Genomic DNA, 17,065 nt, shown 5'->3' on the forward strand with positions numbered 1-17,065 from the left:
CAGGGCTGCAGTGGAAAACACGTGTTGCTGCAGTGTCAGGGGATCTGGGAGCTCTGTGCGCCGGGCTGATGAGGGAGCTTGGAGCTGCCCTGCCCTGAGAGCTGTGGGGCTGGGAGGGCTGCAGGGTGGGCAAAGGCAGCTCTGTGCCTCACTGGGGGAGCACTGGGAAGGAAAAAGCCTTGGCCTGTGTCAAAGGCCAGGCAGAGGCTTGAGTGAAGCCAAGGCAGCTCAGCCAGATGTGCTGACCCCTGGAAAGGGTCGCCTGGAGACGGGGGAAGCCACCCATAGGCTGTCACTGGAAAACTCTACTCCTGCCTTTGTGCTGTAAGGAAATAAATTCTTCCTTCTACATGTGATTTATTGGAAAGTTAGCTGCTGTCCCAGGAGGAGCAAAGAGAAAAAACAATGCTGAAAGACAAGCTCAAAGGAGCAGTTGGGATCAGAGGCATTCAGGCAACTCTTGCTTTATTTTGTTTTTCTTTGGAGTCTTTTTTGGAGACACAATTGAGAGATTTTTCAGAAACTTGTAAATTTTCCAAATAAAAATATTTAGGGGGACTTTCTTTCCAACAGTGAATGATCCCTTACTGTTTTGTAGATTTTTATGATCACTTTGCAGAAGCTCAACACTTTTCCTAGCACAAGTTAGAGGGTAGCAGTGCCTGGTGAGCCACACACTGTGCCATGTGGAGGCATCTCCTGCTAAGGCAGAATATTCTAAGGATTTGTTTTCACCTCCTGGAAAGGAAGGTGGCAGGAAGGGTTGGTTTGCTGGATGATGCCATTCATGGTACTGAAAAGCACTTTACAGAATTGCCATGGGCTGACCCATGCACATCTGTCCTGCTACACTTACCCTTGACTTTTCTGCAGCTTGGCTGCCTCTGGCTTTTAACCTGTCTGTTCTTTCTCTGTTCAGCATTTCCATCTGAATTTGGAAGTCACACATTTCTTTCACAGGATGCAGCTTGTGCATCAAGCCCTATTAGCTGGCAAATGCAAAATTCATTCTATTCTAATTGCTCCTTCAGGGAGAAGAATCAAATTGTCCTGTTTGGAAAATAATTGTGCAGAAGCTGAAGGCTGTGTCAGCGCATTTGTTAAATTTTGCAGAGGCAGGAAGATAAATTCCTGGATTTCAGGATTTCTGCCCGTGCTGCTGGGTAGTGTTCTAGCTTTCTACCTTTGTTTCAAAATTTGCAATTGGGATATTTAGGAACCTTTAGGTGGAGATCCCAGATAATCCCCAAGTATTAAAATCCTATCTTTGTACATGTAGCAGTTGGGAAGTTACCAACCTCCACAAGGGAAGAGCCAAAGGATTGCTCTGAAGGAAGGTCAAGTATCATGACGACCATGAATTTATAATTAAGGCTGGTCATGAATTTATAACTAAGGCTGGTTTTATAACAGTGGCCTGAAGATACATCCATTTGCTGTAAACTCACCTAATCCCATGCTCAGCACAAGTGTGTGTTCCCCTACCAGTGTGTTTGGGCACCACACATGCTCAGGTGGTGATGTGGCTTCCAGCTTGGAGCTGGCATCTCAAAGTTCAGGTTGTGTGGCTGGACCAAGCCTGGCTACACCTGGTCCTCCTCATAGCCAGGCAACAGATCCTCACCCTTCTTATCACCCAGAACACAAAGTTTCAGACAGAAATAGTGACAGGAATATTGACAGGCTTGTCCCTGACAATGGTAGATCCATCATGGCCTGCTGGGAGGTGTCCCTGTCCATAGCAGGGGTTTGGAACCACACAATCTTTCAGGTCCTTTCCAACCCAACCCATTGTGTGTGTGACTGTGTGATTGCTGCCCTGGAAGCCGAGGGGAGCTGATTTTGCACTGGTGGCTCACGTGCATGGCAGGGACACACCCGCCGCTGCCCGCGGACGTGCGCTGGCACCACGGAGGGAGTGAGGCAGCAAAAGTGGCTGGTTCCTTTCTGCAGCTCGTAACTGAAGAGCAGGAAAAGTGCAATAAACAAAGCCAAGCTGCAGGGCAGTCACGCAAGGCAAGGGGAACTGAGGAGCATCAGCAGAAAAGGCTCCAGGACAGAGCATCTGGAGCACTTGAGGCTCAGGAAATGCTGCTCTTCAAGGAGCTCTGGTGCTGCTGTGTAGGACAGGAAACAGGCTGGGGGTGAGGCTGTGCCACTCTGCTTTTATTTGCTCAGCACATTTCGCCTCTTTTTACGTAACACCAGCAAATGAGGAACTTAAAGTCACTTCTTCCATAAAAGTTTTTTCACTGCAGAATTATTTTATGGAGTTTCTTCTTCTGGGCTGCCTCTACCTTACATTCCTGAAATAAGCTGGGTAAACTGTAATAAAATGAAATGTGCTCTAAAGTTTTCTGAAGCTACAGAGGCTTTGAGTCAAGGACCCAAAAGATGGGACAGTGAGCAGGATCAGCACTGAGCTGTGAGCCACACTGGGATGGCCTGGAGCATCTCCTGTGCTGCACAGCTCCTGGGGCAGAGCTGGGAGATGCCCTCCACCAGGGGTGCAGACAGGGCAGGAAAGATGCTCATTCACACCTGACTGCCTGGGCTTGGCCATGGGAAACTCTGCTGCCACGAGGCCCCAGCTGGCCCTGGCTGTGTGACTGGTGTCACTGGGACACTGTGCAGAGGCTCTGGGTGCCCTTCACACCCTGCTGAAGGTGTAGCAGCAGGGAGGTCACAGCCAGAGCGCGGGGGAAAGAACTCGCTGGCACATGTGTCCTCTCCTCTGAGCAATCTCCCCCTTGCCCAGCACCTCTGCAGTAAAAAGGGAGCTGCTCTCTCGGGTTAGTGGTTTCTGAGGGAACACCACTGACTGTTTTTTGGGTTTGCTGACTCCTCAGGGCGAGCTGGTTCACGGGGGAGCCACATTCTCCCTCTGCCCAGCACAGAGCACTGGGGTAGCCAGGGTTAAAAGTGTGTCCATGCAGGATGATGTGCATCAATTGCACAAAAAAATCTTTCTGAGTCCAAGGAGATGTTGAGATGTTGGGAGGCTTTATTTTGTTAAGGACCAGATCAGATCATATTGGAGGCTATTTAAAAAAGATGAGATTAAATTTGCCCTGGGAAGCCCTGAAGGGAGGTGCTGGCTGTCTGAGGGGCAGCCTTTGGTTCTGCAGAGCTGAATGCTTCAGAAATCTGTGGACAGACCTGCCAGGGAAATCAAAGGCTTGTCTTCATCTGGGCTCTTCCTTCTGCCCTTCACCCTGACTTGCTGATCTTTAGCTCATATTAATGAAAACTGGGGGAAACTGAAGTTGGTGTCTCTTGGGATCTATAAAATTAGAGGGTTCTGAGAAAATGGTAAAAAAGACAGGCAAAAGGCATTGCAGGGAGAGGATGAGAGCAGGTTGATATAACAGGGAGAGGATGACACCAGGCTGGTGTAAAGGGAGAGGATGACAGCAGGGTGGTGTAAAGGGAGAGGATGACAGCAGGTTGGTGTGCCAGGCAGAGGATGGCACCAGGGTGGTGTACCAGGAGAGGATGGCACCAGGGTGGTGTAGCAGGGAGAGGATGAGAGCATGTTGATATAACAGGGAGAGGATGGTACCAGGCTGGTGTACCGGGGACAGGATGACACTCTGGGATGTGAGGAGCTGCCAGGCTGGGAGGGCTGCTTTGCTTGGAGAAGTTTCTGCACTGCCCAACCTGGGGAAGCCTGAGGGCACTGGGGGAGGGAAGCACAGTGAGCAGTGCTCAGAGTAGGTGGTCCCAGGCCTGCTGACCAAATGTTCCTCCTGAGCTACTATATTTGGACAGCACAGGCGAGTGATTTCACTCTGCTGTTGGAAAACAGACCCCCTGAAGTGGGGCTGCTGGCTGCCAACACCCTGCTTGCAGAGCTCACAGCTCACCCAGCAGCAGCCCCTCTCCCCCAGGGTCACCCCTGGGGCTGGGGGGCTGCACAGCCCCATCACTCACTGCTTAATTGCAACCAGATCTCCCTAGAAATGTCTGCTGAAATATTTATAAATATTATAGCCAGCAGCTGCTGATGCCAAACAGGAAATTTTAAGCTGAACAAACTTTTCCACGTTTCTAAGTGGGGAAAGTAAACTGTAGCTAAGATCAGTATTAAAAAAAAAAAAAAAAAAGTCTAAATAGCAACAGGCTTCCAGTGTTCCATATCCTGAGGGAAGTTCATGGTTTCTTGAAGTCTTGGTTCTTTCAGCCAGACCATTTTCTATCTGCATATAAGCAGTGTGTGTCTGCACAGTGATATAGGAGGTGGCTCTAAAGAAGAAAATTCGGTTATATCTCAACACAGACATGGTGAATGTAATTTCAAGGGGAAAAAAATGAATACACAATTTAAAAGGAAACCAATGGGGCAGGGATCAGGCTGGTGGGGCAGTGGCCACCTGAGGGAATGGAGCCCTGGTTTATTTTGCACTTCGATGTTTTGTGCTTTCCCCTCTTTCTCCCCTCTCAAGTTCTTTTCTAGGACTTTCTTATTCCTGCTCATTCAGAACTTGGTATTGGAACAATATTTTTGAGTACTAGAACATGGAAAAAATGTAACACTAAATCTTCCTGGAATTAGCTATTTTAAACAACCTCTGCCATTCATGAATTCATTAAACACAACTTCAGGCTAAAAAGCATTATTGGGCTTTTAAAAAATGATTCATGTCATTTCCTAGTCAATAATATTGAAATAGAGATGGAATAAAGCAAAGATCCTCAGTGCACATATAAAATCTGAAATTATATTCTTTGAGCGTCTTCAAAATGAGGTGCAGATCAAAAACTTTGAGTCTTTTGAAGAATAAATTATCAAAATAACTCAGTTGATACCATTCCCACAATTGCCTCCATATACAGATATTTTTCATCTCTTTTTTCCAATTAAACTCTGCTCTCTACAGTACCTTAGTGAGAAGAGAAGAATTCTCTGATGCTGAGAATTTGTTTGTTTGGTTTTAACTTGTGGCTGTTGGTAGCAAATCCTTATCCACTTTCTCTTTGTGAGTTAATTTTCTTTGAAGCAGGTCAATGGTGCATGGTGAGCCATGGAGTGCAGAGACTGAATTACATTGCACCCTCTGGGTGGATTTTGATGAGCAGAATCCATCTTAAGGGGCAAAAAGATTGTCCAAGGAAATGAAGTTTTGAGAAATCTTGTAAATTTTAGAGACTAATGGTAGCAAGATCTCAGGAAGCTTTTATTGCAGTTTAAAGTGTGGAGTTCAGCAGGAAATTTATTCATAGCTTTTCTACTTGAGTGGATCTGTTTTAATTCTGGGTGGGAAATAAAGCACCCAGGGGGCAGCTCTGGGAGTGGCTGAGTTTATTGTGAAACTGATAAAGGAGGGTCTCAGCCTGGTGTGGGATGAAGGCAGTGATGCTGGTGAGCACTCAGAGACACTGAAAGTCCCTGACACAGGGTCTCAGCCTGGTGTGGGATGAGGGGAGTGATGCTGGTGAGCACTCAGAGACACTGCAGGGGCTCAGAGGTCCCTGCCAGCTCCCTTGGCAATGTGGTGTGCTACACTGCCAGCTCACTATCCAGAAATTCATGGGGTGGGAAAACCGCAGGACTTCATCTCTAAAATCCCATTTTCAGCTTTTAGGTTTGGTGTCTCTCACTTGGCACCCAAACACCCTGGGAGATGCACATGGGGCCAAAGGAAGGGCTCGGTCTCCATCCTTCCAGAGAGGGATACTGGCAGAAATCCTGTCTGTTCTCACCCCATGCATGACAGAAAACTTCCCATTGCCATTACTTTTAAACACTGTCACTCCAGATAATATGTAGAAAACAAAGTGGAATTTTTCACCAGCAGGAGAAGTGGGGACTTTTGGATTTTATCTCCATAAATGTTCTCAGATATAAGGTTTTTTAACAGGACACCTTGCTAGTTCTTTGTCACCACAGAGTCCATCCTCAAGCTCCCTTGAATGCTGCATCTCTCTCAGTGCACAGGCTTGCCAAGCTATAGTCTGTCATGCCTGAGAGACTTTTCCCTCAGGAATTGTTGGTCCTGCTGTGGAATGGATCCATCTCAGACCTTGAATCACCTGCAGCAGGGGCTTGACTTCTGCTCTCAAATCCTGCCTGAGTGCACACACCATGCACAGATTGCTCAGCAGCTCCCTGTATGTGCAGCACCCTCCTGCCACCCCTTTGAAGTGTCCCTGGGTTTTCCTTTCCCTCCTCAGCAGGAGGGACCAGGCTCCCCAGGGCCAGGACAGGCATGGTGGAGCATGAGTCACGAGTTCTCCATGTTTTGGCTTTGGGAACAAGTTCCTGAGTCTAATTCAAACCAGACAGTGCAAAAGAAATGTGGCTTTGAGCCTCTGCAGATGTGTAGGCAGTCAGGAGGGGCATCTCTTAGCAAAGGGAAATGTTTTGTCTCTTTCCTAGTTAATACTTAACCAGGAATTAACTGGGAGTTAAGCATTAGGAGCCCCCAAAGAAACCAGGAGCCCCAAGTGTCACCAAGTGAGGCTTGGAAAAGCAGTTAAGGCATTTCCCTGCCCTTGGGTCAGTTGTAAATCCCTGAGCTCTTTGATGCACTGCTACAGATCTAACAGTGTCAGTCTGGGCACTCATCGGCTGCTCTTCCACACCTGCCTTCCCTCCAGGAATGGCTTTTCATAATCCTGCCCAATGGCTTTACTCAAGGGCTGGTCCAAGCCTTGATGTGGAGCTTGCCTACAGAAACAAGGAAGCTCCAAACTCAGCCCTGAGCTTGGCTCTGAGCTGTTGGGCATCAGCACTGCTGGAACAGCCCCAGCCCCTGCCTGTGACCTGCGACTCCTGCTCTGACAGCAGCTCCTGTCTGCTGCCCTGCGACTCCTGCTCAGGTTCTCCAAGGTCAGTGCCTTCCTGTGGCCACAGGGATTCAGCACATCCCAAACACACAGATACAAGACAAAGCAACTGAACTGTGCTCAAATGCTGTGGCTGTGACAAGGAGCTCGATTTACAATTCCAGTTTGGAAAGGCCAGCAATTAAATCCATTTTCTGCATAACTGATGAGAAAACTCTGGCTACTTACCACTAAACTCTAAATAAGAACCTGGTCCAGAAATGACTTTACTCTTCCCAGGACAGGGTGCTCTGGGGCTTTGGGCTGTAGTTACTTCTCAATCTGTGCCCTTTAGCTTGGATGGGCATTACCTGATTCCTACCCACTTTTTGTAATTCTATTGTAACATTCTCATTTAATTCTCATATTTTAATATTTAACATTCTCATTTAATTCTCATAACTGATGAGAAAACTCTGGCTACCTGCCACTAAGCTAAAAATAAGAACCTGGTTTAGAAAGGACTTTTCTCAGAACAGGGTGCTCTGGGACTTTGGGCTGTAGTTACTTCTCAGTCTGTGCCCATTAGCTTGGATGGGCATTACCTGATTCCTGATTACCCGATTCCTGCCCACTTTTTGTAATTCTGTTTTAACATAAATAAGAACAAAGCTTCTATTCTGCCATTCCTCTCCCAGACTCCATGGATTCCTAGGGAATGGCAGGACCAGAGCAATGCCAAGGTGGGGTTTGGTGGGGTTTTGTGGAGAGCACCACGTGGGAGCAGAATGCCATGTCCTGCAAGGCAGGGCTGACTCACTGCAGACCAAGGCAAACACTGAATCATGAGCACGTTGGTCTGCACCAGCCACAACCAACACCAGCATTCCAGAGAGCTCAGAGCCACAGAGCACCAACAGCTGGAACAGCAGGACAGGGGAAAAGGAGCAAGTTACAGATTTGACTGCAGCTGCCCACTGCAAACTGGGTTATTTAAGGTAAACTGGGAAGTCCCTGAAGAGCAAAAGGAAAATTGCTGACCAAAGCACAAAGTGTGCCAGGTCACTGCTGAGGTGGCATCGTTCCTCCCTGCCTCGGGCACTGGAGCTGCAGCACTTGAGGATCTGGTCTGGAATTTTTATTGCATTTAGGAGCAAATTTGTTCTGGTTTAGGAGTTTTCCAGCGAAATTCTTCTTTGCTGGGAATTGTTGATTCACCGAATGTAAAACTTGGGCACAATGAAATCTTTCTTGTTCTAACCTGGGTGGGACCTTTGGTAAAGAGACAGAGACAATCACACCAAGCTCACACTCGGACTGGAGGAACTGAGGTTGGTATTTTGGGCTGGATTTAGGCAAGAGGAGACTCTCCCATCCCTCAGGCGCAGCTTGGTGCTTTCCCCCACCTGGGAGATCCAGGAGACCACACAAGGCTCTGGGGGGACTCAGGCAGTGCAGTGAACTCTTGTTGGGCAGTTCCTGAGCTGGCTGGCTCCTCACAAAGCTCCAGGAGGTTTCTGGAGTCTGGAGGAGAGGGTGACCTGAGCTGAGCTGGCTTCTCACAAAGCTCCAGGAGGTTTCTGGAGTCTGGAGGAGAGGATGTACTGGGTGGCAGCTTAGGGTACGGTCATGAGGCATCCCTTGAGCACACAGAACTTGCTGGGGATTTAGGAGGAAGCTCACATCTGTTCTTGGCTCCACAATGCAGAGAATTAACTTGTCAGGTTTAATCAGGTTTTGACTTTTCCTGGCTGCAATAGTGGAACAGCTTGATTAAATCCTCCCATGGACTAAAATTCACCTTGCCTGTTTATAGCCTGCTTCTGGTTTTTCATCACAAAAGCAATGAGTATAACATCAAAATTTCCATTAAATCCCTTAAAACTGGATCTTTCAGGAGTACTGAGGCTCTGAGGCTCTGCTGTATTGGAAGCTGCGGTTCCAATACTCACATGCATGCAACAACACCCAGCTCAGGCTGTAGCACAATGCCAGGCTCAGGGACAAGAGCACAGTGCCCAGCACCCTGGGCAGCCATCTCTGAGCAATTCTGGGCTTGTTCACCCCATGGACTGGAGCACATGTCTCGTGTTGGGCTGGCTTACCCCTCACAGTCCCACCCTTTGGTGACTGGTATGTGCCACACACTGATCCAAAAGCAAAGACTTGTGTTAGTGCTCTGAAACAGCTTCACCCACCAGGGATCTATTCATAGATGTACCCTTGAGTTATCTCCCTCAGCCCACACCTTTCTGGAAACCTTCTGTTACCCTTGTTATTTTCAACCATGTCCAGAATTTAAATGTGTGATGGAGCAGCACCAGCTCCCAGCCCTTTCTGTGGTGGCCCCAACACCCGCCTGCCTTGTGTGGCTGTGGGACAGCTCCTGCTCTGGCCCCTGCTCCCATGGTGCTGGGAGGATCACAGAAGATCCTGGGTTGGAAGGGACCTTTGAACATCACCTAGTGCAAGCCCTGTGCTGCTGCAGCTCAGCCCCAGAAGTGCTTTGGCTGCTGCTGTCAGACCAGCAAATCACAGAATGGTTGGGGTTGGAAGACAGCTAAAGATCACCAGGATGCAACTCCCCTGGGCATCTTCCACTACAGCAGGCTGCTCACAGCCTGTCCAACCTGCCCTTGAAAGCCTCCAGGGATGGGGCATCCACAGCTTCCCTGGGCAATCTGCTTCTCCACTCAAATGGACTTTAAGTAAACAGACACAGAATCTGTGTACAGATAATAGACACACAACCTGTATATAATGGACACATAACCTGTATATAACTGTACAGATAATGGACACATAACCTGTATATGACTGTATATAATTATACACATAACAGACATATAACCTATATATAACTGTACAAATAATAAATAACCTGTATATAATTATACAGACAATAGACACACAAGCTGTATATAATTCAGTACTGTAATGCCACTGCTGCCTCTGGCAGCTCCATCCATGTACACAGGGCATGTTCACATCAGTGTGGCCTTTCAAAGCAAGGCACAAGATCTCTTTGGCAATGATTCCCCATCCTTCTGCATCCATGTGCTGATGGGATGCAGACATCTCTAAAGCTTGTTCTCCAGTGGCTGCAATTGCTGCTAGCTCAATCTGGCAAAGACTCTGGAATTTGTTCTGTGTTTCATCTGCTGGATTTTAATGAGGATTTTTTCCTCCATCACTCTACATTTTGCACAGACAGATGCCTTGCATTTTATGAGCCTTATGTAGAAAACCTACCACAAGTGTAAGGTTGTAGTGTAATGATGTTTACTATAAACTCCATCCACATTCTTCTGGTTCTAGTAATTTGTTTCTGGAGAATAGATATCCATGTCTCTGGCAGTCAGATATGTCCTAACTGTGTCACACCATTACTGTAGCAGCAGAACTGCTGTCACTTGCAGCAAGCCTATGTTTTTATTTGTTCAAGGGTGACTATAATTGGAACCTCCTGCAGCCACTGAAGCCAGGAGCCTTTTGGCTTTAACACAGTTTGCTGAAAAGGCTAATGCAATTACTTACGTGAACTAATCTGTAAAGGATGTTTTTCTGTTGTCTCTGCCTTAATTGTTTCCAGCTTATGGCATGGAAATGTTATTGGCCCTGGGAGGCCAAGGGAGGAGAAGGGAAAGAAGAAATTTCAGAAGCAAATGGAAGATTTGGATGAATATAGGAGCTACTTGGAGTTTTTCCTGCTACTCCTGAATTCATTAAATCATGGGAATAAAGGTAAAGCTATTTAAATCTCATTTGCTAGAATAGGCCTTGGTCTGCCAAAGGGCAGCTGAGAACTGCTTGTAGCTGCAAAACTTTCTTAAAACAAGTCAGGCTGGTCTCCAGGTATCTCTTGCTTGTCCTCAGCCTTCTTTCTGTTGCTGGAGCAAAGAACTGGCTCTAGTAAAGGTGTTTGGGATTCCCCTCCCTCAAGAGAGCCACAAGCAGGCTGGCCCAGGGGCTCCTCTGGCAGTCTGTGCATTCCCTCTGTTGATCTGCTGCTCTGCATCTCTGGGTGTTTTTCAGGAGAAAAAACTCGCAGAGAAGATCTGTCCATTTTCAGCATTTGTACTACTTGAGTAAGAAGGGTCTGAGAGTGGAGCCTGGAGCATTTGAGCTCCCTGGTTCTGAGGGGGACGTTGGCAGCAGTGTCTGACTCTGCTGTGTCTCTGCAGGCTCCAAGCATGCACGGCAGTGCTCAGATCTGAGGGCAGCTGTGCTGCACAAACCTTCCCACATCAGAATGACTCATTAGCAGAGCCTGGGCTGAGGCCATCAGATTTTGAGTCCAGCTCCTCTTGTCTTGCCTCCAAGAGCCAGGCTGTTCCAGAGGCTGCAAGGGCTGGATGACCTTTGCTCATTAACTACCACATGAACATCTCTTCCCAGCAGTAGCCTTCCACATGCTGAATTACTCACTTGACATCTAAATTTTAATGGAAAATGTCTTTTTTAATACTGAAAGCTATTCCCTTCTCTTGTTCATGTCCAAACTGTAGCCTTTTGGATAACCTTCTGGCTGGTTTCTCCAAAGCAACCATCCCCTGCAAAGGGCAAGCAGCTAATGGAATAAGAATGTTCTTTTGAAGCACTTGGAAAAGGAGGTCAGGAAGGGCTGCACACAAAAGTGAAAATTTTAATGACAGGTAAAGAAACTAGAATTTCTCCTTGGAAATGCCTATTGCTCTGCTCTGGCTGTTCTTTCCAGACACTGAAGTGTCTCCTACAGGAGCAGGGCAGGGCAGGTAGCTGTTGCAGAACATTGCTTGTCACTGTGTTTTACACATTTTTGTGTTGTTTTCCTGGGATGGTCTCTCATGCTACCTGTTCCTCCTTTCTGTTCCATTCTGAAAGTGAAAACAACTTGCTGTATCAATGCTCATAGCCCAGTGCCATCAAAAATGGCAGTTTTGCTAAAGAAAAGATAAGCAAGTTATTTGCCTGTTTACATAGGGCTCCTTCAAGCATGTCAAGTATTACAGTTGTGGAAAGAGCACAGCAGTTTTAATATATTCAGACTTTACACTGACAGCCCAGGGATCTCAGAAAACATTCCCTTAAATTTATTGCTGTTTCAAGCTTTCATTTTGTCTACAATATTTAGTGTCCAGGGCTTTCCTTTGCAGCCAATTCACTGTCCACAAAGTTGTTTTAGATATGCTACTGTACTGTGATCCACTTTAACCAACTATTAACCAATGTTTCGTAGCAAGTAGAAGTACCTTGCTCTTCCCTGTAGAATCAGGACTGATTTCACTGACCCTCAGCCCAAGAGCTGTCAGTTCCCTCCCTTCAGATGTGGTTAATTTTTAATTAAAAATATTAATTGATGGCACACTACTTGAATAATAATTCTAGGTCAAAACCAAAACCAGGATAGTGCCACTAGGTATGAAACCCAGTAGGTCTCCTCTATCATGTGCCATTTTTCCCTTGGTTGTAGTCAACATGTTAAATTCTAAGCATGACCCTAAGGTTGTGAAGAAAGCATTTAACTCTGATTTTATTCACAAAATATTTTGTTTCTATTGCAACCAAAGAGATCAGGTCTTTGCCTGGGCCCTGTGGTTTTCAAAGCCTGTGGCTCTCTGTGTGGTTGTGTTATTCCACTATGCAATCTGGAATGCTGGTGCAGATGGAGAGCCAGGCAAGGGCCATGCGCCCACCAGCTGGCTCCTGATTTCACCTTTCCAGCAATCACTGGTGGTGGTGTTAAGGCACACTGGAGCCTCAGTCTCTCTGGGACTGAACTGTTCTGGAGTCAGCACTGACAGTCTCATCAAGAAATCCTTCAAAAATCAACTGCAAATCTCAAGTTTCAATTCCTTTATCATCTGTTAAACATCAGCACAAATATGTATCTGTTGCCATGTAATTAAGATTATTTGAATTTATTTAACAGTATCAGGACTTGGTGGACTTTCTGTTACTCCACTAAAAAGTGGAACAACCTGGGTGTGGGCTGGTAAATGGAAAAAATATTCTCTTAAATCCTTTAAATCCTTCCTCTGCCACCAGTTCAGCAGCACCATGTGCATAATAAACTGTGGGGAGAAACTGAGCTCGTGTGGACAGACGTAGGTCCCTGGGCATCACCCTCTCTGTCTCTTCTTGTGGAAAGCAGCCCAAAGGGATGAAGCTCTTCAAGTTTTGGGGGGGTTTTTTTGGTCTTCTGTTTCTCCTCTGGACCCTTTCATATTTTAACAATGGACTTTCAGCTTTAAAGGCTGTTCTTGAGCTTGTCTGTCCTGCCATTAGTGATCACACATTGCCTCTGTTCTAGTGTGATGGTAGAATTATTATTATTATTATTATTATTATTATTATTATTATTATTATTATTATTATTATTATTATTATTATTATTATTATTATTATTATTATTATTACTATTATCTGTTCTCCTCTGTGCACTCGGTTTCTCCTGTAACCTCTTGGACTTTTTGCCCTGCAGATCCTCCAAATCACAATGAATTTCAGGGTTAAAGAAAGAAGGACTCTTGACCTTTGCTCTACCTTTGCTGTACTGTTCCACACAGACTGAGGAGCTGTCCCTTGGCACGACCTGCCCTTGTAATCCACAAACTTTCAAACAAGAGGTTACAGCAGGAGAAAGTGAGGAGAGAGAGACAAATGAGGCTTCCTTTAAAATAAAAATAAAATTATGTTTAGAAGATGTTTAGAGGACGTAAAGATAAATGTCTATTCTCCCAGCACTCTTGGAATTCCTGGGGCTGCAGAAGGTGAATAGAGAATTAAAGATGAGTTTAGACATTGGCCTCCAGGATGGATTTCACTCTGGAAGGTGTTCTGGCTTCTTCCCCAGTTTAACAAACCTCCTTGCAGACCTGTTTCATGCAATAGTCTCTCCAGCTAAAAGTGATTCCAAAACCTTCTCTAAGAGTTGAAAGAGATGCAAAATAAAGTTATTTCTGCATATCTGTGCTGGTCCAAATTCTGCTGAAATTACAAGTATTTTACAAGGTTTCAGTATTTTGTTTCTATGTATTTCTATAGTTCTGTTCCCTGCCTTATGGGAGAAATTAGAACTGTAAAAATATCAAGGCAGTGGGATCCTCCAGTCTTCTCCTCTAGTAAAATGATCCCACCTTTTATATGACATTTGAATTGTCCAACCTTTTCCTATGATGTGAAAAACATGTTGACAATAATGAAATCTGCTTAGTTTCTGCAGGAATTATTGCTTGAGTTTGGTGCCACTGTAAATTCTGGCATGCTTTTACAAGGAAGATGTCTGGAGTTTCGTTTATAGAAGAAAATTAACAATAAGCATGTAAGACTGATAAGAAAAGCTCTGCTTGCTTTTGAGCCAAGCAATTAAAAAAGAGGAAGAATTGTAAATGAAAGAAAATCTCTCCAACTATCTAGATTCTAATTTTGTTGCTATAAATTAATTTAATTTAATTTAATGGAATGTTTCAAAGCTGAGAATTACATTTAAGGTGGAAAAATGAACTGTCATTCAACTATTCTTTTAGAGGTAATATTACATTAATATTGATATTTTAATATGTTTTTCTCCCTCAGAGAAAATCTGAGCTCTTGTTTTTCAAGGTGAGGACAATTTAACTTCTAACACCAAGAAATGAGGTGTGGAAGAAAAGCACTGAGGTGTGCAGGGAAGCTGATCCAGGAAGGTGACAGGATCACATTATACACCCAGTTTCCATTGCCTGAAAAAAGTTACTTTGACCATCTCTGACATTATATTGAGCCTCTGGCTGTAGCCTATGAAAAATGGGAGTTCAACACCTTCTAGAATTACCCTTGGCCAACCATGCCATTAAGTGGAATGGCAGAGTCACCATCCAGAGTCACCATCCCCAGAAGTGCTCAGGAAACAAATGGACGTGGCGCTTTGTGACATGGTTTAGGTGGCAGAGGGGAATTAGGTCAAAGCCTGGACTTGCTGATCTTGGAGGTCTTTCCCAACCTTAACAATTCCAGGATTCTAAGCCAAGTAATGCAGGAATGCGGCGCGGCCAGTGAAGTTTGGGCAGGTCCAAATGGGCAGGGATGTTTCAGGCACAGCAAGCAGCCAAGCACATCTCTGCTGGAAAACACCCACTAAGGAGATGGAGATTTTGCATTCCTTCTGTTTTCTGAATGTGAAATTCCCTGCCATTCCCTGCCAACATCCCATTCTGCACTGGGGCTGTGAGTCTTTGAGGCCATGGGTCCCAGTGGAGGGGGGGATGTGGCTGGAAAAAGCCTTGGCTTTGATGTGATGTGCTTGAGTACAGCAGCACACAGGTTGGCAAATGAGTTTATTGTATTTTCAGGGCACAAACCGTTTGCCCAGAAGGATCCCTCAAAGTGGGGGTTGGCTGTGAGTTTCCAGAAAGCCCAGTTTCTGGCAGAAAATGTTGTTTATAGACGGCCAGTTCAGGAATATGGAGTTGCTGCTTGTCCTCAGACCTGTCCTGTATTTATCTGCCTTTATTTTAATTGGACAATTCTTGGCTCTGGAAATGTTTCCCTTGAGTAATTACAGCTTTCATTTCTTCCTCTGCCTCAAACACATGGTCTGAGGGAGGTCTCATCACTTCTCAATGCCTTCTCTCTCTATTACTTCTCCCTGCCAGTGTCTTCAGCAATCTGCTCTCAGAACACATCAGGTGTTTCTAAATTACTTCAAATTGACTTGAGTGGGAATTTGGGGAAGCAGACAGAGATTTATTTCCTCTGTTTGTTTTTCTGGGTGTTCTTGAAGAGCTGTCTTGGTCTCACTTTGCTTAAACCCTTTTAACAGATAAGGCTGCTTATTTCTTTCAAACATTTTGAAGCTCTCCAGCCACACAATTTAATTTCTTTTGTCTGGATTTACAAAGCTGGGGGTGTAGCTCCCTTGCTGCTCATCAGACTTCAGGTAATGGCTGGGTGCTGTGTTCTGGCTTTGAAAGCCATTTCCCATCATGAATACCAGACATCTTTTTCCAGACTCCACACTCTTTTGTTGTTGTTTAGACAAAGGTATCAGTCAGGGAGGATGCAATAGCTAGCTGGCAACCCCTGCAGCTGGTACAAGCACAGCACTGCTGCAGATGCCAGGGAGCCCCACACCTCCTGAGTGTGCTCCCAGGAACCTGAGTCTGGGCAAACACTTCTTTTGGTGCCATCTAACAAAGCCTTTATAAACCAGTGTGGTCTTCTGAAACCCTCTTTCTTCTTCATGGCAGTGTGCTGTGTCAAAACAGAGGGAACACATTTTTGCTGCAGAAGGTGATGCTCATAAGGAAATGATGGCATCAGGGTGAACCCTATTGCTCTTTACAAGTCCCTGGAAGGAAGTTGTAGCCAGGTGGGAGTTGGTCTCTTCTCCCAGGTAAAAAGTGACAGGCAGAGAGGAAACGGTGTCAAGTTGTGCTAAGGGAGGATTAGATTGGATAGCAGGGAAAAAATTCTTCACTGAAAGTACAGTCAAGCACTGGAACAGCCTGTCCAGGGCAGTGGTGGAGTCACCATCCCTGCAGGGATTAAAAAGTCATGTGGCACTTGGTTTAGGTGGTGAACTTGGCAGTGTTGGGTGGGACTTGATTAACCTAAATGTATTTTCCAACCAAATCAATTCTACAATTCTATGAAGGAAGAAATAAATCCATGTTCAAGCAGAAAGTTGGGAGGTGATGCTTCATGTTCTGCAGCCCACGGTCACCACCCTGAGTGTGATGCCAAGGGTCTGTCATTAAAGTGTTGAGGTGACAGAAGGACAGAGCTCCTTACATAAACAGAAACGACAAGACAAAAGACCTAGTGGAGAAAGAAGCTAAATTTGGCTGTACATATAGATGACTCACACAGAAATATCATCCATTTATAGGTTGTCTCCCGGATAGCGACTGGCCTGGAGCAAATTCACCCTGCAGTCAGTGGAAACATTTACAGGGAATTCAGTGGGAGTTCAACTTGGCCACAGGGAATGTTTTCCCCTTTGAAGCTCTTTGGTTTTTGTTGAATTGTTTCTTTCAAGCCTGTGGAGTGCTAATGGGCAGCACTCAGTGTGATGAGGCAGACACATAATCCTTAGAGCATCACTGCTCTAGCTACTGATGAAACATGACTTTGTGCTGAAATCACATCTGGGGCACTGAGGGAACAGGGCTTGAAGCAGATGTTGGTGCAGGGCTGCCTGGAGATTGCTGCAGGGAGATGTTGCTCAATCACCCATCAAAACAACATCTGCAAACCTGTGCCACTGAGTGAAAGCCGTGGGGCTGGAGAGGGACCTGGAGGGTGCCAAGGAGGAGAGGTAAAATCTGGAATAGGG

The sequence above is a fragment of the Melospiza melodia genome, chromosome 14 (assembly GCF_035770615.1).
Source record: "Melospiza melodia melodia isolate bMelMel2 chromosome 14, bMelMel2.pri, whole genome shotgun sequence".
In the NCBI taxonomy this organism is placed as follows: Eukaryota; Metazoa; Chordata; class Aves; order Passeriformes; family Passerellidae; genus Melospiza; species Melospiza melodia.